The sequence below is a fragment of the Lagopus leucura genome, unplaced genomic scaffold (genome assembly GCF_019238085.1).
Source record: "Lagopus leucura isolate 7727_CA_CO unplaced genomic scaffold, USGS_WTPT01 Super-Scaffold_100002, whole genome shotgun sequence".
Taxonomy (NCBI): domain Eukaryota; kingdom Metazoa; phylum Chordata; class Aves; order Galliformes; family Phasianidae; genus Lagopus; species Lagopus leucura.
In genome coordinates this window covers 37,870,714-37,893,549 of record NW_024962263.1, presented here as the reverse complement: position 1 = coordinate 37,893,549, position 22,836 = coordinate 37,870,714, and positions in this window count along the sequence as shown.

Below are 22,836 nucleotides of genomic sequence, written 5' to 3'. Positions count from 1 at the left end.
ATAAAATAAAATAAAATAAAATAAAATAAAATAAAATAAAATAAAATCTTAATTTGGTTGCCTTCTGAAGAATGGTGTTCACCACAAAGGCATACTGACAGTAAATCACACCAGGATGGAGGGGGAAATCAGTAAAGGATATGAGAACTCTGAGAGTGTCTTTTAACAAAAGCCTAGAGGAAGCCATGAAACAGCTCTTCATTCACACTGAACCCAACAAGAGGCATTTAAATGACCAGAAGCTGTTCTCTGTGAGGCTCTCCCACTTACTTTCATAGTGCTATTTGAAACACATCATCCCTCAAGATCAGTGCTGTAGATGCACGTGCCTAGGACGTAACACGCCAGCTATTTGGGCTTAGTCTGAGCTACCACTTAAGAACAGCAACACACAGGAAAAGTGCAGGTTTTCTAAAGGTGCATCAGCTCATTAGCTTCTATTTGCTCTTACAGATTTATTGACATCTATAAATGTCAAACAATCATATAATTGCAAATTTTTAGATGTTCAGTGCATATTGCAATTATTCCCTATGCCTACAGCGACTTCCAACCACTGTTTTGCCACAGAAAGGCATTTGCTTCTCATTTTCTCTTTTTCTATTAGCAATCATAAAGAACAAACACAAACTAAGGACTGATGGAGAAGAACTGCACAGATGTAAGCTGTGTGAACACATCTGCAAAATTGAGGCAGGGTGAGCACAAGAACACAGCTGCTATGGGCTTTTCTTTTCTTAGACAACCGCTGTTTCAATTGAACGTGCGGAAGCCAGGCAGTAGCACTTATGGGCAGAGATCCCATCTGTCTTACAGTGATGGTTAGGATGCTATGGTGCTGTTTTTGTAAAAAGGTTTTGTCTTAGGGCCTAATTTTAGCTTTTGAGCCAGGAAATATATGAACATATGGCTATGGTATCTACTCCACAGAGGTAGTTCTGCACGACTTTGGTCGTCTCAGCTTTCTGATTATCTCTGGCAACCCAAGTTTGTTTCTGTTACCTCCTGTGAAAGAAAACATCAGTGACAATTTTTCATCCACAGGAATTAGCAGTGAAGGTACTCCCCTTCAGCTGCTGTTGAGCACTGGTTGGTCGTGCAGATGGTCTGCTCAGTGACCTGGGCCAGCACCCTTGGTTTGTGAAGTGGGATTCAAAAGCAGATTCTGACAAGAGTGCAAGCAAAGAGCCACCACCTTGCAGTTGCTGGTGTGTCTCAGTTCTCCCTTCTGGAGAGGAACAGATGCTGCCTGGAAGCTCTTTAAGATCTTTTCCAAATCTATACTGCCTGATTCAGGAGAAAACCCTATAATTCCCTTCAGTCTGTTCTGCATCTGTTCAGGTAGTAACACCACTAACAATTATACCAGAAATGTCAGCGCTCTCTGTCAAACAGGCATTTTCTGGAAAAGCCTGACATTTCTGAGTGGAAGTCCTTTCTTTCTTCTTTTTCTCCCTTGGGAATGCAATAAACAACACGTCCCTGCTGATGAGAGCCATGAAGCCTCCAAGCTCCATATCCAACACTGAGGAAAGAGCTTTATTTCAATCTCGATCTTCAGCTGATATGAAGTAGTGAAACCACAGATTTCAGTATGCTATGTTTACTTGCTCTGCTTACTCATTTGAGCTGAAAAATCAATTGTGGTTAAGCAGCCAGTAAAACAAATAATTGTTCTCTCACTTGCAGCATATCTGACAGTCAGCAATGCTGGACAGCATCAAACACATCATCAGAGTTGGTAAATGCTAAATAGTTTAGTGATTTGCATGAGAATATTAGGCTGTTGACTCAGACTTTGTAATCTTTAATATTAAATACTTAATAATATACTATACTTCATGTAGTTGTTAATTTTGTTATGTATATACATTTTAAGTTTTATGATGATTTAAGGCATGAGAAACACGTAACAGAATGTCATGGAGCATGTCCTAATCTGCTCCTCTCAGTGACGTTTTTGTACTTTCATAATATGACACATTGATTTTTATATGCCTTATGGTTATAAAATCCGTTTCCTTTGGTCCTCTCAAAATTCCAATTGTCAATGTGAACATTCAAATGAATTTAATACCCGGACTGGCATGTTTCTGTTGTCCAGAATTATATATATGAGCTTTGAACATTACCAGGGTTTTGGCCCATCTTGGCTGTTAAAAGTGCTTCTTTGTTGTGCCCCACTTTCTTTACACCATTTGTAATGCTCAGGTGTCTATCTGAAATCTGTGGATCCATTTTTAGAAGAAAATGCCAAAAGTATTCTGCTCTGTGTACATAGTCTGAAGACAAAAGTTTCCCTTTCATTATGCCACTATAGCTGCATAATCTTCCCTGCAATTGTGAAAATGCATTATCATAAGTTTTGGCATATTGCCATTCCCTACTCAAATATCTATTGAACAATATTTTAGCAAGGACATTTTTTGAATTAGTGCCAAATATAGCACTATATTTAAATGCACAGCCTTTATGAATACAATGAGCAGACATTAGCAATCTCTCATTGCATAATTTTTAAATAACTTTTCAAGATAGTGAAAAAATGCACATAATTTTGTCAATATTAATACTGAAAAGCTAACCATTTTGTTAAACAGCAACAACAACAAAACTTTTAGGAAAAAAAACAGTACATTTCCCACTGATCTTATATTTATTTTCATATACCTGGATAAAACAATTAATTTATACAACTGCTCTTTTGCTGCCATCTGTCACATGGCAAGAGATAAGTGGAATATTGGTGGGAAGGTCCAACCTCTACTGTCATATCACCAATACCTGCCTCTGATGTCATGGGCAAATTAAAACTGGAGGCATTACTTTCAGAGAGTAGCCCTCATATTTTTAAATAAGCGAAACTTGATATTAAACATTGTATTCTCCACACCTGGAACATCTGGAAAAACATGGTCAGGGAGTGTCAGCTTCTAACATGTAAGCTTCTATTTATTAATGTTATTTGTTGTAAAGTCTATTTGTATTTCCATATGAGGAAGAACCTTTTTTATGGTTTAATGTGGCAGGTGGCTCAGCATCACTCAGTCATTTGCTCACTCTGCCCCTTCCTACTGGGGTGGGAAAGAGAATAAAAAAACAAAAAACAAAAAACAAAAAACAAAGAAGAACTTGTGGGTTAAGATAAAACTTGCGTAGAGAAAAGAAAAAGGAACATAGTTATGACTATATACATATAAATATATATATATAAATATATATAACAAGTGACGCACAAGTAATGGATTACCATGCCCTGACTGATGCCCAGCTAGCCCCTCAGGCAGCTGAAGAGAAATGAACCCTCATCCCCTCTCAACTCCTTCCACATGACATCAGATAATATGGAATATCACTTTAGCCAGTTTAAGTCAGCTGTCCTGATTCTGTTCCCCTTCCCCCAGCTCCTTGGACTCTTCACTACAAATGGCCTTGGCTGTGTACAGCACTGCTGAGCAGCAACCATAAAAATCAGTGCTATCAACATTGCTTTTCTCCTAGAACCACAACACAGCATCATACCCAGATATGCTGAAAAAACAATTCTGTCCCAGCTGAAACTAGACAACCTTTTAGAAAAATAACATTATAAATGCTCTAACAGTAATAGAGTTTTATTCTGCAAGTCTCAGAGTTTTCATTTCAGTATATCTAGGCAAATGGTAGTAAATAGAGAAAAAGAGATTTTATTTGGTGTCTGCTGGTTCTGATAGCTTGCCAATGAAAGCTGGTTCACACCTAGCAGAGGGAAGTACTTGTAGGTAAGTTATGAAATAAGAGTAAAGAAAAAAGGGAGTTTAAACAACAGATCACTTAAGCTGGTTAATTCTTTCATTTCCACAGTAATCATTTAGATTAAAAAGTAGAAGGTAGGTTTAAAAAGACATACAGCTGTTAGCAGAACTGTCTTTCATACTTTGTGAAAGGCATAATAGATCATTATGCCTTGCCTGGTTATAAAAGTTACAGTACTTGACCTATGCTATGCACCAGATCAAAGGTGTTTTAGCATGCCATTTGTACATGAGGATATCCTATTTTGATGAAAATTTTGATTTTGATAATATTTAAAAGAATGTTTAAATATTTGAATAAAAAATATTTCAAAAATATTTGAAAATATTTAAAAGAAGGAAAGTATATCCCACTGTACTCAACACTGAATAATTTGAACATTTCAAAATCTCTTAATTTTTCATTATTGAAATACTTACATTACAGAATTATTTTAAACATTATGCAGTGTGACATAAAATGGTTTTGTAACCTATTACCAACTTTTGAGCCCCATAATTTCTGTGTGTGTGTTTGTTGTAAAACTCTTCATTCTATTTCACAGATTTTCTTTCAGAATTAAAACTTAGTTTTCAATCAAGTAACTGAATGTTGTAGTTATACTGATACAATATCCCCCACATGGATATACTTTAATACATTTAAAATGTGCTGTATTGGCAGAATTAGTGTTACATCCTTGCATCTAAAATAAAACTGCCTCTTTTTGAGGCTGTTGAGAACTTAGAAGAAATTTCTGGTAGTTTACTGCTGTCATTCAGTTTTTTATATGAGAGTCACTGCTGAGGAGATTCTGTATTTTAAATACGTAGCAAAGCAGTGTTAACTTTACCACTTAATTTATTATAAGACTGATATTACATTTACAAAACTTTGCCCTTTTGTTCAGTTTGCTGCAAGTAGGAAATACAGCAACTACAGCCAAATTCTTTCAGTCAAAACCAGATGTGCTCTTTTTGAATACTGCATTATCCAGGCATGGAAAAAATACAACTCAATATTGTGAATTCTCCCTCCAAGAGACCTTAATGATTGCTCTTTAGAGCAACTTCAGCATGTCTCATCATTTAAGACCCAATGCAAAACTTCTAGAATTCAGTAGGAGTATTTATGTGGGCTTCCATAGGCTTTAGATCAGTATGTGAAAAGAAGCTCCGGGTCTCATTATTCAGTAAGAACTAATGGAGTTCATTTCAAAAGGTGAAACAGATATTGATCTGATGTGTGAAGCTGTTATATGGTCTTCTAAATACTTGGACTATGTCCTGGAATTGTGCAAGGTTCTTGCTCAATATTCAAGTCATCTTGGCTGATCAAGTTTGAACCTAATAATCTGAAACTCTGTAGCTTAGAAATTTTGGCTGAACTTCTTAACTTTATTTCATGCCTAGCTATTCAATGAATATGGTGGTGGTGTGTGTTTTTTTGGCAGCAAATTCCACTAGGCGTCAGTGTAAGAGGTTTGTATGGATTAACACAAAGAAAGCGTTGATTCAGAATTGGTCTGAAGTGGCACCAGTGTTTACACCTTGTTGCCTTGCCTCAACACTTCTCCACAATATATGTGCAAAAGTAATTTTGCCATCCTTAAGGCGAGAAGTAGAAACTAAATTGGATCTGGGACTCTCTTGTCCTAGAAAGGGAGAAAAATGGTAGATCTGCTAAGATAATGAGGGGAAGCTTGAAAAATGCTGTTTTTTCTCACTGCTCCATCTGCCCTGCAAAAGAATAGCGTATCAACCACTGTTTCCTCATTTGCAGTCCTAAGTAGCCACTCACTTTGTCTCTGCCTAAAGTTTACTTTATTTTTGTTTGTTTGCCTGTTTAAGAGACATATTTCAACACTCATTTCCATGCTGGCAAAATCAGTCATGACTACAAAGACTTGTGGCTCTGAAAGACTTAAAAATAAATCATAGGGATTGACTGTGATATAATCACTCTTCCTGTGTTAACTTTGTAGTTATACTGGTGAATCTGGAAAAGAGAATTCAAAAAAATATTAAAAAGAAGAAGAATCAGTCTGCTTCTAACAGTCAGTAGAGGACTTCAGTGGGCTTTAGATCAGTGCTGTGAAAACTAGAGAGGTAGTATCAAATCAAACAGTTTAAGAAGAGTCACCATCAATTTATTGCACAGTCATGAGGGCAGTAACATTATCAGTAAGATTGCGTAAGGGTAATAATGGTGTTGAGTGTTAATGCTTGTTAATACCTTGCTCAGATAGTGCCAAGTAATGGCGCAGTTAAATAATATTTGTTTTGATTTAGCGGCCATTTCCTTTTTACACAGGATAACATCTATAAAGGAGGGAAAGTTAAAAGTACTTATGCTTACAGTTCTAAGATAAAATGAGTATGGTTTCCTTATACAAGGACTGCTCTGAAAGTAATGCCTCCTATTTTATGATGCTGGTCCACAATGTCAGAGGAAGATGTTGGTGGTATGGCAGTAAATTTTGAACCTTCCTGCCAGTATTCCACTACATATTGTTGCCATGTGATAGATGGCAGCAGAAGGGCAGTCTGACTGAATGGTGTCTGACATGGACGTGTAGATGAAACAAAAGTGTGTCATTGAATTCCTCCATGCAGAAAGAAAATTGCATCCATTGACATTCACTGATGTTTGCTGCCGAATGTTTAGGAAGACCAACCAGTGGATGTGAGCACAGAGAGGTGGCGGGTGGTACTTTTCAGCAGTGGCAACAGTGGCATAAAAAAAAAGCCACATTCCAGACAGCCATTTTTATGCTCCTGCTCATCACTGGTGGAAATGCATAGAAAATGGTGGTGACTATGTTGTAAAATAGCATTTTTTAGCTGAGAATCTGCCCTGTGAAGTAGTGTTATTGTGTTCCTTGTATCTTTTGTAGTTTACATGTAAATAAATAGTAGGAATTTTTTTTGGAGCGACCTATATATTTTTCTCAATAAAATTATTTTTAAATAGCTTTGAAATTTATACATCCTTGCAAGTCACTGGTTTTTCTTTATATTTACATTTGAGTCCACGAAAATTTCCAGCACAAGAAAATATATGTTAAGACTTTCACTTCTTTCAGTGATACATGGTCAATTTCTAGAGTCTCTTTTGCATTTTCTATAGAGACCAAATACCTGGAGTCATAGTGGGGGAACTTCCATCATTCAAACAGACACACACAAAAATGTATATTTTGGCAATTTTGATCGTTTCTATTAGATGGTCAAAACTACTACTGTAAACAGTGTCAGACAAAGCAGGTTTTTTTTCACTCATTGTATGCAAAAGGAATAGAACAATAAAACTCAACTAAGATTGATTTTTACAGTCCCTGATGCAGTAATTCAGTAAGCTAAAACTGAAATCTGACACTGTTGACTTTTAAGAGGAGCAATAGTCAGACACAGGGAGAAAACTATATTTGTTTTTTGTTTCTGAGTTGTGTTCCGAATCCCTATAAAATGTCAAATTGGAGGTGACAAAGAGCAGGTCTCATGTGAAAGAATGTAACAAGATATGCTCCTGTCACTTGACTTGCAAACACTTGAAGAACATCATTTTTGCTGACAGCAGAAAGGTAGTGTTTTCATGATAAACACCTAAATACACAAAATGAATTTTGGTGACATTTACTGACCAGATCCGAACTTTATATCTTCTACTCACATGCACAATACTCTTTTACAGATTCCCCATTCCAAGGCAATGTGCAGTACAGATGCAATAAAGCATGCTATCTGGGGAATGTCTTGCAGACTGATTCCCTCAAGAATAGCTGCCATACAGCTTGTGGTTCATTGCTTAGTTATATAATAAAGTACACACCGTACTTGGCCAAGAAAAAAAAGAGATAAATCAAATACATCTAGCTTATAACCTTTCACATGGTCTTTTATTATCATTATTCTTTAAGGCAAACAGCTTGATTGCTGTTGCTCTGACAATTAAGCTGTCTCTGAAATATCAACCTACACAAACAAAATCAAACCAGTGTCACAAGATTATGTGGGATATACAGTCCTTATGATCCAATGGATGCTAATACGTTCTGAAGGCAGGATAGAGCGGTTCACTCAGACAGCTTGTACTTTACTTAGTCTTACCTTTCTGTTTTACTTAACTTGAAAATTTTTCCTCTGTCACGGTTTCTTCTTTCCAAAGATTACTTTGCTTGTTTGTTTTGTCCTTTTTGCATGTTCTGTGTTTTGCATGGACATTCTACTTTCAACAATATGATGTATTTGCATATTAGTGGTCAGTTTTGAAATGGCTGATTTGATAAATGCTGTTCTAAATGCTTTTACCACTTTCTCTTGTGAGAACTCTTAATTTTACCACAAAAGGAGGACATTACAAAACTATCATTTTTTCTCTGAGTTTGATCCTAGTTTTCTGCTTAGAAACCTATTTCAAGAAAGGCAAACTGTAGCTGCCTTAAATGCATAAAACCTTGAATGACTTCCAGTTAGATCCATGGGCCTTAAGGATTAGAAGTGTATTCTTCCCTAACAGTTACTATATTAGTAACTACCTAATCAACTGAGCCCTCAAGCAAAAAAAAAAAAAAAACAAAAAAACAAAACTTAAAGGTGTTTACTTTTTTTTCTGTTCATAATAACATCCTTAACTTCAAAGTTTTACTTATAATCTCTTAATAAAATGAATTTATGTAAAAATTATTATTTTACATTTAAAAATATTATACTTATCTGAAACTAAGCAATAAAGTAATAACTTTAATTCTCTGTAGCTGTAGTCCATTGTGCAGTTTTGTGCATGCACCTCACTGTGCACTCTTCAATAGTTAGAAATATTATAAGACGTGCACTATTTTTAAAGACTTATTTTTACTGAAAGCTACTGATGACTAATGTTATGCTCATTATTGTGGTGGAATAATTTCAAAACATCATAAGCCTGTCATAAATTTATTACTGGAATATAAAAATAAGATTAATATAAAGTAAAATGACGAGCAAGGCTTGAAGACTTCAATAAACAATTGCACAGTGTTTGAGGGTACATGCTTGTACTTCTAAATGTGGAGATTTAACCAGAGCACTGTGTGGTTCATTAAAAAAAAAAAAAAAAAGAAAAAAAGAAAAAAAAGTATGTCCATGTGACTGACCAAAAAACTCCTGTAATGGAAGAAGACTCAGAAAAGACAAAGAAGGATAATCTGCCCATAAAGCTTAGGGAATATAATAGTGTGTGACTGACCACAGCTATTGCCAAGAAAGCTAACTGGTCAGAGAGCACTGGACTTTAACAGTTCAAAATATTCAAAACTCAGGTAAAAAAAATTCTATGTCAGGCATTATAAAGGAGCAAGAATGTTTCAGTGAAAATTTGCTGAAATAAAACATCGGGAGACATATGAAGAAGAACGTCTAAGAATAGTTGGTCATATTTCTTGTACAATTTGCATGTGGGTTTGCTGCTGTTAAAATAAACAGTCTTCTAGTTTTACCTGGCAACAGCCAAGCACTTCCAGAATTTACTGAATATGCACATTTAGCCCCCCAAACCTAGCAGAAGTTGAAACCCTGAGACTGGCACTTGAAAGAGAATAGGTGAACAAATAATGAGCAACCATAACAAGTGCTGTTGTAAAAAAATCCTCATTCAGTCAATTATTTTCTAAGCCTCAGTTTTTTAATATATATTTTTAGTTCTTTCTCCCAGCATGCATTGGGAAGTTTCTCCTAAGTCAAAAGTATTAGTTCAGAACCAGCTTAGCAAAACACTTCAGCATAAATTAAAATACTCTCTTTCCACTACCCTTAAGATTCTTTTCAAGTCTGTAGACCTTAAAAGTCTGTAAAAATTCAGAATAAAATTACTTTCCAGAAATAAGAGAAAAACTATACTGGGGATTACTGTATAATCTGAAGGTGGAAAATCTTTTTTTTTTTTGCTTCACTTTTTAACATTTCAGTCTGAAAGTCAAAAATAAAATCTCTACGTTCTAAAACCCTACAAGGAATAGAAAAAAAGGAGAGAGTAGAAAGTACTGCTACTAACGGCAGTAAATCAGAATTGTTATACTTTTCTGTTCCTGTGTGTTGTTATTCTTTTTCAGATACCAATTTCTGCATTTTTCCAGAGATTCTTATTTACTCACCAAAGGTGAGGCAGAGAAATGGGGTTTGGAACCAATTGATCTTTAAATTTCTTTCCAGTCCAATCCATTCTATGATTCTACAATTCTAAACGTCCTTTCTTGATAGATGTCCCTGACAAATTTTATGGTGTTGTTTGCGAGTGGATGAGTCAGTCAGACTGCATCCCTCTGACATATACAGGGTAGGACCACAGCATGAGATAGAGTTGTTGGGCATGTTTTTCATTATAGCAAGAAGCACTTCCACTGAGCATAGCTGTTTGAGCATGATTTTGAACCCAAAGGAACAACCTTTACTGAGAGGTACAGTGTTGTTTTGAGTTCTGTAGTGCTTTAATGTGCTCTGGGACTGTCATCTCATATCAAAGTAGAGCAGAAAGGGTGGATGACCATTCACATGCTCAAGAGATTGCTTTGTGGCATTAACAGGCCTTCTGCTAATAGATACATTTGCTCTAGTGATAATGAGAGTGATTAATCTTCGTGTTGAATTGCTATGGCATGCCTCTGCCTTTAATTTGCACACACTTTAAGACAGTCCTTCTGAAGAATACTAGTCAGTGATCATTCAGTGCTTGCCAGAATTGGCACACAAGTCATCCCATGAGTTGAGGGATTTTGCTAAGCCTGGGCCTCAAGAGACATGAGATTGGCAGGAGAAGTAACTACTGTTGTATGAAATTCCACGGCTTGTGCAGCCAGCAAAAATCAAAATCATGTCTCATGACTGACAGAGAAGAAATACCAAGTCCTGTACAGGATAATAAAGGGTAGGCACCATCTGCTACTCCGTGGAGTAGAATTATAAAATATGTCAGTCATGCCATTGCTGAGAAAAGCAGAGAAAATGCTGCATGTTGCTGCATCTGTTATCATAGGTACAACTTCCAAGGCAGAAAAATATGCCTGACATAGTGCAGAGAAGCTGATGGTGGCGACAACTTCTATATGTGCAGAAAATAACGCAGTTTAAAAGGATTGGGATTCTCAGTTCATAGTTGCATGCACACAGAGGTGAGAATTCTCATGGTGATCAAAAATAATTGCTCTATTTTACTATTTTAGTAAGGTCTACATCACTGATGTTTTGCAATAGAAATAATATTGGAATAACTGAAAGAGGTAATAACCTGCAGTTGAATCTATAAGGGCTGCTCTGAAAGTAATGCCTCCTATTTTATTATGCTGGCCCATGATATCAGAGGCAGATGTTGGTGGGATGGCAGTAAAGATTGAACCTTCACACTAATATTCCATTACATTTTATTGCCGTGATGGCAACTGAGGCAGCTGAGAAGCAGTCCAACAAAATAGTGTCTGACCTGAAAGCATCTAACACAAAAGGATGTCACTGAATTCTTCTATGAAAAAAAAAAAAAACAAAAAAAAACAAAAAAACCCAGCACCCGCAGACATTCATTAAGACTTGCTGAATGTTGATGGAGATTAGCCAGTAGTTGTCAGGTGGTGAATGGTGCATTTCAGCAATGATGCTGTCATAGCAGCTGTGAAATTGTGGTCTCCTACACTGATGAAGACTTTTCTGAATGTGGCATGCAGGTTCTTCTTCATTGCAGGTGAAAATGCATAGCTGGTGGTGCTGCCAATGATGAAAAATATTATTTTGTGGCTGAGGGTTTGCTCTATCAAATGATGTTATAATGCTTGTTGTTTGTAGCTGTTGTAGTTTCCATAGAAATAAACAGGAGGCATTACTTTTGGAGCAACTTATGTTATTTATGTATTTGTGGTTATTTTTGTTTTTACTTTTGTTGTAGTTTATCGTCCATTGAGAGATGCAGTTTGGAACACTGATGAAAAATTCTCTGTGTACGTTATCCTATGCTCCAGCCTCCTACTGCATATATCCATTAAAAAAGAAGTTGATTATTAAAAATTTGAGTTTCCAGAAATGACATTTCACTGATCACTCTGAAGAATGTGGGTTATCTTCTTCCTTCATTTTTTAGTGAATAACAAAAATCTACTAGAATTTAAATGAATAGCATCATTCTCATATTTGACTCTCACAAAGAATTTGGTTTGTACTGCAGGGTTTATACATTTTGGAATGTAAAATGAATGAAAGGACAAAAATTTAATTGTTTTTTTTCCTTTGACATTTTATATTCTTCCATTCACATGGGATATCCCAACCAAAGAACCAAAGAACACTTCCTTGGTGATATTTTCAGATCATGCATCGTTTCTGAAAGATTTAATTACATGTAAATCCATGGCAAAAGCACTGATGATTAAATTCTGGCTCTGCATTGCCATTTATTGCCATTTACACTGATGTAATGTGTCTGAGCTCAGACAAGTTGCAGTCCGTTTTTCACTTACATAAGCCACAAACAGACCCACAACCATCTGATTTATTAAACAGTGAGTTACAAAGAAGTGTTTAGCAATGATGCAATGGATCAGATTTCCTCCCTCCTGCTCCTGCCTTTTTCCTTTCAGTACTTCTTATTTTATTGCAGAAATAATAATATAGCTCTATAGATTATGGATTCCATATGTTTTCTAGAAAATCAGTCTGTATATAAAACTACATGCAGAATCTTAAGAGTTATACTTGCACTGAGTTGAGACAGACTTATCATTTGCATATCTTTATAGATTTTTTTTTTTATTTCAGAACAATCGTGAACAAGAACTAAAAAAATATTATAAGATATCATAGAATCACAGAATCATTAAGGTTGAAAAAGGCCACTAAGATCATCTAGTCCAACCATCAGCCCACCTCTACCATGCCCATTAACTACATCCCTCAGTGCCACACCTACACATTTCTTGAACATTTTCAGAGATGATAACTCAATCACCCTTGTGGGCAGCCTGTTCCAATGCCTCACTATTGTTTCTGAGAATAAATTTTTCCAAATATCCTGCCTGAACCTCCCCTGGCACAGCTTAAGGCCATTCTCTCTTGTCCTATCACTGTTCCTATCCTCACTTCCACGAAAAAAAAAAAAAAAAGGCCCTTTTGGAATTATTCTATATTATATATGTGCAAACATATTAAGCTTATCTCTACCATATGTATAGTCTATCATATAGTGTATAGTGTACATTATATAATAAATATTATATACACTTATGTATTTTTTCTCAAAATGATCTGTAAAAACCACTAGGAAAATCTGGCAAATTTATAGTTACTTGTTCACACATTACCAGGAGTTTTTTTTATTGTAGCATTTATGTTGTTTGAAAAAAGGAAAGAATCCTCCTTTCAGAAACTCAGAAGAAAAAATGAGTTACATACTTCTAAGATTAATTTGTACAGAATATAAATACGACTCAGAATCATAGAATGACTTGGGTTGGAAGAGACCATAAAGGTCATCCAATTCTAACCTCTCTGCCACTGGCAGGGCTGTCAGCCACTAAATCAGGCTGTCCTGGGCCCCATCCAACCTGGCCTTAAATGCCAGTAACTCTAATGGCCTGTCCCTTTAATTAAATTTTGTTTTAACTGCAAAATATTTTTTTCTCCAGCGTATTAACTGCTCATCTATCATAACTTTCTTGATAAGTCTGGCAATTTCTATTCTTATGATAAAATTTCTAACCATATTCAATCTCGCTTTATTTTGAAAATTTAAGGGAAAGTTTATTATGAAAATGGTTTTAAAAATCATAGTATCTATTCAGCGTTTAAAATGTTATTCGTAGTGACTGAAAAGTCCTTCCTTTAGTTTTTTTACAATATTTCAATGTTACAAAAGTTTCTGATGAAATATTATGTCTTATTTTCTAGTGAAAACAAGAATTCTTTTCACAACAGAAATACAGGAGATAAATGAATACAGTAAAAATGAAAGCATGCTGTTTGTTGTTTTGTTTTGCAAAAGCCTAAGTACTTATACTCTCAAATATTAAGGATAAAAGGCTTTTGCAACATGAAACACTGATACCAAGACAGAGCCACCATATTTAGTGCCTCAGTATTCTGAAAAAATGAAGCCATCAGATCATACAATGCTTATGACGTTGCATATTGATAATAGTAGAATTGTGATATTAATAAATATGAAAAGTACTTCTACTATTGCGTTAAATTTCTATATGCTGTGTAACAAATCACAGCTTTGATACTGTTATGAGGAATAAGGAATGAGAAATTGTTGTCTATTTTATAATCTGCAATTGTACTATTTAGTGTTGCTGACTAACTAATCGTCATACTTGATGGGAAACTCCAGCACTGCTTCCATTAGCTATGCATTTTCACCACTGATGAACAAGGTTAACTGTATGAGATGGCCAAGGTTAACTGTATGAGTTTCAATAGGGCCAAGTGTTGGGTCAAGCATTTTAGTCACAACAACCTCAGGCAACCCAACTGGCTTGGGGAGGAGTGGCTGGAAAGCTGTCTGATGGAAAGAGACCTTGGTGTACTGATGGACACTTGGCTGAATATGAGCCAGCAGCATGCCCAGGTGACCAAGAAGGCCAATGGCATCCTGCTCACCAGGTGTGGTGAGTAGGACTAGGGAAGTAATCCTTCTCCTGTACTCGGCATTGGTGAGACCTCATTTTGAATACTGTGTTCAGTTTTGGGCACCTCAATACAGAAAGGACATTGGGGTGATGGAGAAGGTCCAAAGAAGCGCAACAAGGCTTGTGAAGGGCTTGAAGAATATGCCCTATGAGGAGAGACTGAAGGAACTGGAGCTGTTTAGTCTGGGGAAAAGGAGGCTGAGGGAAGACCTTATTGCTCTCTTCCAATACCTGAAAGGTTCTTACAGCAAGAGCGGGGTTGGTCTCTTCTCACTGGTGACAGGACGAGGGGAAATGGCCTCAAGTTGTGCCAGGGTAAGTTTAGGTTGGATATCAGGAACAACTTCTTCACAGAAAGGGTTGTTAAGCACTGGAATAGGCTTCTCAGGAATGTAGTTGAGTCACCATCCCTGATGTGTTTAAAAACCATTTGGATGTGGTGCCCAGGGACATGATTTAGTGGAAGGTTGTATGGGTAGTATGTTTAGGTTGCAATTGGACTCAATGATCTTTAAGGTCTTTTTCAACCCGAGCAATTCTATGATTCTATGATTCTAAGAGCCTGCATGCTGTTCTTGTAAAAATCTGCACCAATACAGGTGGCCCTCTGTCACTGTTGCCACTGTTGAAAAGCACCACACACTACCTCACTGTGCTCACATTCACTGGTTGGTTTCTATCAACATTCAGCAAACATTAATGAATGCCAATGGGTGCCATTTTTCCACATGGAGGACTTAAATCACGCCCCTTTTCTTCAGATGGCACTGTGTTAGACTGCCTCTCTGCTGCTATCCGTCGCATGGTAACAAGATGCAACAGAACAGTGGCAGAAAGGTTCAGCCTCTACTGCCATATCACCAACATCTATTTCTGACATTGCGAACCAACATAATAAAGTAGGAGGCATTACTTTCAGAGCAGCCCTTGTATGTTTACTTATGTCATAAGAGATTGATCTTCTGTGTAAGATGCCAACCTAGAAAGCAAAGAAAACAAAAGCATTCATTTCCCTTCAAAATTTTTCTACAGTATCTGTTTTACTTTCCATCTTAATTTGCTGAAAAGTTAAACTCCCACAGGAAATGTTTTGTTTTTTAAGGATTCTGTGCCTGGCTATGTATGTTTGTGTATTCCTTATTCTTACATTATTTAATGAACATGTAAAATCTAGGTGGCAATGAACCTGAACTGTAGTAGCAGAGGATCTCTGGAAGGCAGCAGGCTGGGATCACTGCCAGCTATCTAAAGTGCAGCACACAGTACACATAGCTAGCAAAGACAGGCAAGAGTATATCTGCATGCTTCAGAAGTATTTTTGTTACATTCAGAGTGGAAAAGCACTTTAGTCAAGCTCTGTAATGAACTGATGAGGCTGGTTTTGAAACCTGTTCACAGTCAATTCACGTGATAATGTAAATCCATTCGGCCACCACTAGAATAACTTCCTCAGTGTCTAAGAAGTGATTTCAAGTGCAGAGTGGTATTGTTTCTTTAGGGCTACTGAACTACTGGAACAGATGCATAGCAAAATGAAAACACCGAAGAAAAAGTAAAATAAGATGAGAAAAAAGTCATCTCCTCCCCTCCTTTAAATAAATAACACAAAATCCCTGCAGCTGTTCTGAGGGAAAGCTGGAAGAGAGCATCAATTCAAGGCCATCATAACTTCCAAAGAAATCAAAAGTTGATACTGAAGATTTGCCATCTTGTGATTTAAAACACCAAAAAAAGGAAGGAAAAAAAAAAAAACAACTTTCAATCATTCCTCCCAAAGCCAAAAACAACAGGGTGATTAGGATAAAGGGCACTTCTCTGAGCAGGAGATGGAAGAGGAACTGAGTCTATGAAACGTAATGGATTTCTATCATTTAACTTCCAGTTAGGAGCCAAAACCTAAAAGGACCATACATTTCAAAGTCAAGTAATTTGGTTCCACCCAAGTGACATACCACATGCATGTCAGAGGGAGCCAGAACTTCATGCTCCAACTGAGAGTGGCCATAGTTATCGTTTTAAAGACTTCAGTTATGCTGTTTTCTTCCCGCCCTTCTGCTACTACTACTCCTGAATCAAACTTTGCTGGATGCTTAAATTGCTAAATATTATGTAAGTCATATTTCATTACATTGTGCATTCTGAAACATCTAATACATTTTGATTTGTTTTAACACTGAAAATTCATAATGCAGATTAGAAGGAAGCACTTTGCTGAAACATGTTTGTAAATAAAATGCAAACTTCTTTTGAGATTTCTTTTAATGTTGAACTAAAAAGAATAAATAAACAAATAAAACACTACAGTGACAGTAGTTTCCTATTAAGGATACAATGCCAAATAAATCCTGCTCGGGGATCCTACTACTTCCCTCTCTTCTCTCTTGCCCCTCCATCTCTCAGTTGTATGCAAAATAAGAATCAATTAAGATGGAGAGTAGCCCACAAAACTAGCCCCAGCTTAACTGTTGGAAAACCCAGATCAAAATCCTTCTGAATTACCAGATCGGCTCCTTTTGAAATGGCAATTTTCAGCCCTAGTTCCTAGCTTTCCGCAGCTATCAACATGTTGCTTTGTTCTTTCAAATAAAAAGAACTATCCATTCACAAAATTAAAGATAAATCACTTACAGAGACTCCTTAAACTGCCTACAGTTGCCTTCCTGGTAGAAAATGCTTGAACAATCAGTGCTTTTTTTTTTTTCTTCTTCCCCTCAGGAAAGCACAAAAAATAGACCAGTAGAAGAGAGGGAGCAATATATGACTTTGAGTTATTTCTCTCTCTCTAAAAAGAGAGAGAAACACTCTGAGCATTAAAGGTGAACTTCCTCACCAAATTTCCCTGCTCCCCACATAATTTATGGGTCTGAAAAGATTGAAGCAGAACTGAGTTACCTACACACTGAAAACAGTATTGCTATCTGATTAGTGTTAATTAAGAACTGCAGTTACTCACTGAACAACAACAACAAAAAAAAACAAAACACAGCAAACTCCTCAAATTTATTTGAAAGCTAAAAACTTGCCTTCCAAGTCTAAATAGATACATATCAGTAAGACATATTTTGCCCTAAAGATGTTTCTTTGCTATTCTTTTAAGGTCCCTTCCAACTCAAATGATTCCATGATTCTGCGATTTTAATACAGGTGTGATGTTGAAGTGTAAGGAGCCGTTATTTTTGTCTGACTTTAATTTTTAGCTTTGACATAAACTTTCTGTAAGACCAGCACAGTTGTTTTACTTTTTGTAAAACCATTAACTTCCTCTAATTCTACCATTCTTACTCTCTAGTTTTTTAATCAGGATGAGAGATCCTATGTTTCTTTTGTTCTTACATGCTTGTGACAAATCCTGACTAGCTTCACCTTGAATAGGGATGGTGTTTCTCTGACAAGAAAATGATAGATTTTCTGCCATATCTTATATAAATTCAAGATTTTCCTGCACAAATGAATGGCGTATCATGTGCATTCCTGCATATAGATTTGTTTCTCAAAAAATGGAAGCTTTAAAGTGTTTAAAAACAGGTCTTCTGTGCTGCACATGAACACACTGCACAGGAAAAGATGAATGCAAATATTAGAACATAAAATGTTTAATTCAATGAAAACGGCCCCGAGAAGAATGAATTTAATTCATACAGGTAATGAGTTGATTGGGAATTTTTAATACAACTCAAGATTTTAAGGAAGCCTTTATTAATAAAACTTACACAGCATATTATGTGCCTGTCTACAATAATAGCTGCTGCCAGCAATCATAGTCTCTCTTCAACTCAACATAACACACTGAAAAATAAACAAGAGCACACTGGCCAGCTCTGACTACCAGAGATTTTGATAAATTTTCAGGCATTGTCACAGTATGGATTTGCAGGCATTCTTTAAAGTATTTCTTCTAGGAGACCATTTTCATCTCTCTTCAATGTAATTTTTTTCCTGCTTTTGACAGCAGGTGTATCATTTCTCATATCATAAACTACCCTGAAGCTCACAGTATCCAATTAATACTTCTTCACATCCATGTCATGATTGCCTATCATTATCTATCCATCATTAAACTAGCAATTGGAGTGATCTTTGATTCAAGAAATGTTAAATGTTTAATTATTACTTTAAGCAATGAATGAAGCATAGCCTATGCAAAAAGTAAGTAGAACCCACATAACATATTTTTTTATAAAAATATTTTAGCCAACGTTTGACATTGAGAAAATGAGACACACATACATGTATATATATAACCTCATTTAAAGCTTCAGGTTCCCATGTAACCGATCATTTATAAACAGAGATTCTGATACACTATGATGATTTTAAGTTTTTCATAATTTCCCTACTAAGCTTTGAATTAATTTCTCATTTCAACATTTTATTTCTATCTTAGGCCATAAAAATGTAATTGTTACCATTGAAGTTGCAGCTCTTCTACTCCCAAAAGGCCAATTCACTTTACAAAGCACATGCACTGTACAGTTTATTGGCCTTCAATTTCAATCATTAAATGTTAATACCACTTGGAGGAAATTTTAAGTTAGGAAAATGCCAATGACCAATGGAGATGGCTCCTATGATAAGGATTTGTCATCCAGCGTTATAAAGTGGAGCTTATATTGGAATCCATTTCTCTGAGATGAACTATTTGATCTATAAGCTATTAGTACATCTTTTGCACTGTATCATGTGTCTAGGGTAGCTAATTTTCATATGAAACAAGAAGATGAGATGAAGTAGCCAGTACTGCAAGTTCATATGCAAGTCGCTCAGAAAGCAATGCCTCCTACTTATTTCCATGGAAACTACAACAGACACAAAGAGTAAAAAACAATATTTGATAAAGCAAATACACTTTTTGTTAGTTAGAGCTATAAAACACTATTTTCCAGTATAATTAGTTGTGCATTTTCATCTGTGACTAACAAAAGCATAAAAACCTGCAGATCCATTCAGAATGTGACTTGACATTCACATCACTGTTGCCGCTGATGAAATGTGCCACCCACCACCTCACTGTGCTCACATCCACTGGTTGGTCTCACACTCAGCAAGCATCAATGAATTTCAGTGGGTGCCATTTTTTTCCACACAGAGGAATTCAGTGACACATCTTTGCTTCGTACACACTTCCACGTCAGATGTCTTCCTGTCAGCCTTTCTGCTGCCATCTGCCACACAGCAAAGTGTAATGGAATAATGGTGGGAAGATTCAACTTCCATTGCTGTACCACCAACATCTACCTCTGATGTCGTGGGTCACCACAATAAAATAAGACACGTTATTTTCAGAGCATCCCTTGTATAAATCCACATTGCTTATACAACCATTACAAAATGCAGCAAAGTAAGAAAAGAATTTGTAAATAAGCACTACAAAAAAAAAAAAAAAAAGGTTCAAAAAAATTTGCAGTTAACCTATAACGTAAGAAAAAAAATTGGATAAGAGTCATCGTTAGGATCTTTTTATCAATTAACTCATAGTCACATTGGTGACCTTTTATAGCTGCTGTTTGGCTACATAACAGCACTGGCTCCAAAGGTTTTCATGGCCCTGAGATTCTGAAGAGATGCACATATTTATGGAGGTGATACATGAGATTTACTGGTATGAAGGTACCAAAGAAAAGAAAAAGGTAACATCTTCATGCAACATTTCATGCTCTCATATTCACAAAATGTAGGTAAAGAATCACATCTTTGATTAACAATGATTAACGTGCATTTTAATAATAGTTCTCTTTATGTCAAATAGAACAAGAGAGGATATAAAACATTAGAACGCTAACTGTAGAAGGTAAGAAGGCACAGAGAACAAATTTCTGATAGCTGAAATACACCCCAGAGTGCAAAGTTTTTTAAGTGATTTTAAATGGTCTGATAAACAGCTCCAAAGGAAACCTGTAAAATAATTAAAGTATTAAGGTGAACATGATTGGTTAATGCAAGGCATAAGAATTATGCCAGGGGAAATCTGGATAAACTTATACTTAGTTAATGACCTGGGAAGTCAGTGATAGATAATAATTTTTAAAGTCAATAGTGAAAACCTTACCAAAAATAACTTACACTTGCATCAGTTACATACAAATTCAGTGCAAAAACACCATATTGAGGCATAAAAAGAGTATAGTATTTAATTCTTCAGAATGGTTTCTCATTGTGTAGTAATTAAAAATGAAGAAAGTGAATAAATAAAGAATAAGTTAATGTACGCATAGATTTCAAAACTTTTAATGATTTTAATTCCATTGCTCACTAAAAACTACAACACATATTTTGTGAAACCTAAAGATTACATCATTCTCATATTTTACCTTTGTACCTTTCACATTCTACCTGGGTTTTCCTAGGTGAACTTCCTAAACTCTAGGTAAAAAAATGCTGAAGACATTACTCTTTCACTCTTGTGTGTGCCCAAGAAACACAATAAAATATGTTTGAAGAATATATCTGTCCCAGGAGAATTATTTATTTTGAATACTTGAAAAATCCATACATAGGGGCAATATCTAACATTGGAAAGGGAAGTATCAAATGTCTTTAAAAATAGAAAACAAAGAAACACTGCAACAAAAATTATGGAACCTACAAGTGTTCTGCCCACCTAGTGCAGCATCTGCAGCCATTACTGCCAGTAACTGCTCCAGTAGAAGATACAGCAATACCTATTAGACATTCACATAACAGTTTTTCTTCAAGTAACAGTTTGTCCTATTTCCCTGAACTTACAGGTTAGTTTATAACCTGGGAGGACTTTTAACTTGGGCGGGATTTGTGCTTTATTTTTTTATATTGAACAATTACATAAAGATACAGCTAAACAATGAACTTTTTTAGTTAAGGTCCAGCTTTTAACTTCAGATTTCTTTGGTTCTACATACAGACACATTTCATGCCCATACAATCATAACTTCCTAATACAATCTCATAACAGGATTCACTGTGACATCTTAATTCATTTTTAGTGCAATTATAGTACCACTACTTAAGTATAATTCACTACCTCTATTCACTGCAGCATTTGTTTTTTATTTCTAAGTACCAATTGCAGCTATTTGTCAAACATATGAGTTACCCAAAATAGGAAGCCCATGAACCAAACTTGGGCTCTGTTAGAAGGTCACAAGTCAACTGAATTCATTTAGGTTTAAACAGAACAGTTCCTATTTTCTTTGTTGTACATTTTGTTACCTTTAAAACACTTTTTCAACTTTCTTTCTCTGTCATTTTTTATTTTTATTTTATTGTCTTTTCCCCTAGGAAACAAAAGTATCCAGAAAACTTTTATAATAGTTCTTTTCTGTGTGCCACCTACTATTAAACTGTAGCAGTTACCCTTTGAGAGGATAAACATTCTTCTGACTTTGGTTGCCAACCTTATAACTTTCAATATACATATCCTTTTTTTCCGTAATAAATATCCTTTTCTTTTAACCATTCATAGTCCTGCCTGCAGATTTTTTTCTAGAATCTTCGTATTTCTTATGAAAATAACATGATGAGCAAATATAAAATTTTAATCCATCATAAAACTAGAATAATGCACCCTGTAAAGGAAAGGACGTTTAAACACACAGCACAATTCCTATTACAAAAGCAGTCAGGAATGAAAACTTGAGCAATTATAATCCCAACTCAATTAAGCAAAGTAGATAATCAGACACTTATTTTCCTCATTAAGAATATACACAAAAGCTTTCCCAGCAGTGTTTTTCACTTTCTATCCAAATCACCCCGATGTTGAGTATAAAATCAAATAGATCTACAGTAACTGAATTCATGTTCCTACGAAGGTCAGATCAAAATCTTTTAGTACCGGGCTCATGGGACCAGACAAGGAAGAATGATCCTCCAACACTGGCAGAGAATGATAAATACACCAAAATGTCATAGCGTAGTGATCATTCTGTCTCTTTCAAGCTTGTAAATGGGAAAAGAGGTCCATTTAAATTAAAAGTATCCTTATTTGAGAAATGCTGACTTTGTTATTTAGTTATTCAACTGAAGCTAGTGTGATGACTCTCTATACATAGTATCATGTGTTGTAACACTTTCCTGAAAGAGTTCAGAAATGAAACACAGTACCTCACTAATCTTTCTTAAATATTTGAAACCATGTTTGAGAATAATTTTTAAGAGCATGTAGAAAAGAATACCTTTGAAATATTAGTAAGTGCTAAGGAAGCTATCATGAATTTGCACATACAATTATGCACCAGTATTTAAAACAACAACAACAAAATACAACAACAAAAAAAATTGGCTCCAATTCAAAATCGTTTTTGGAGAGGAAAAGAAAAGAAAAGAAAAGAAAAGAAAAGAAAAGAAAAGAAAAGAAAAGAAAAGAAAAGAAAAGAAAAGAAAAGAAAAGAAAAGAAAAGAAAAGAAAAGAAAAGAAAAGAAAAGAAAAGAAAAGAAAAGAA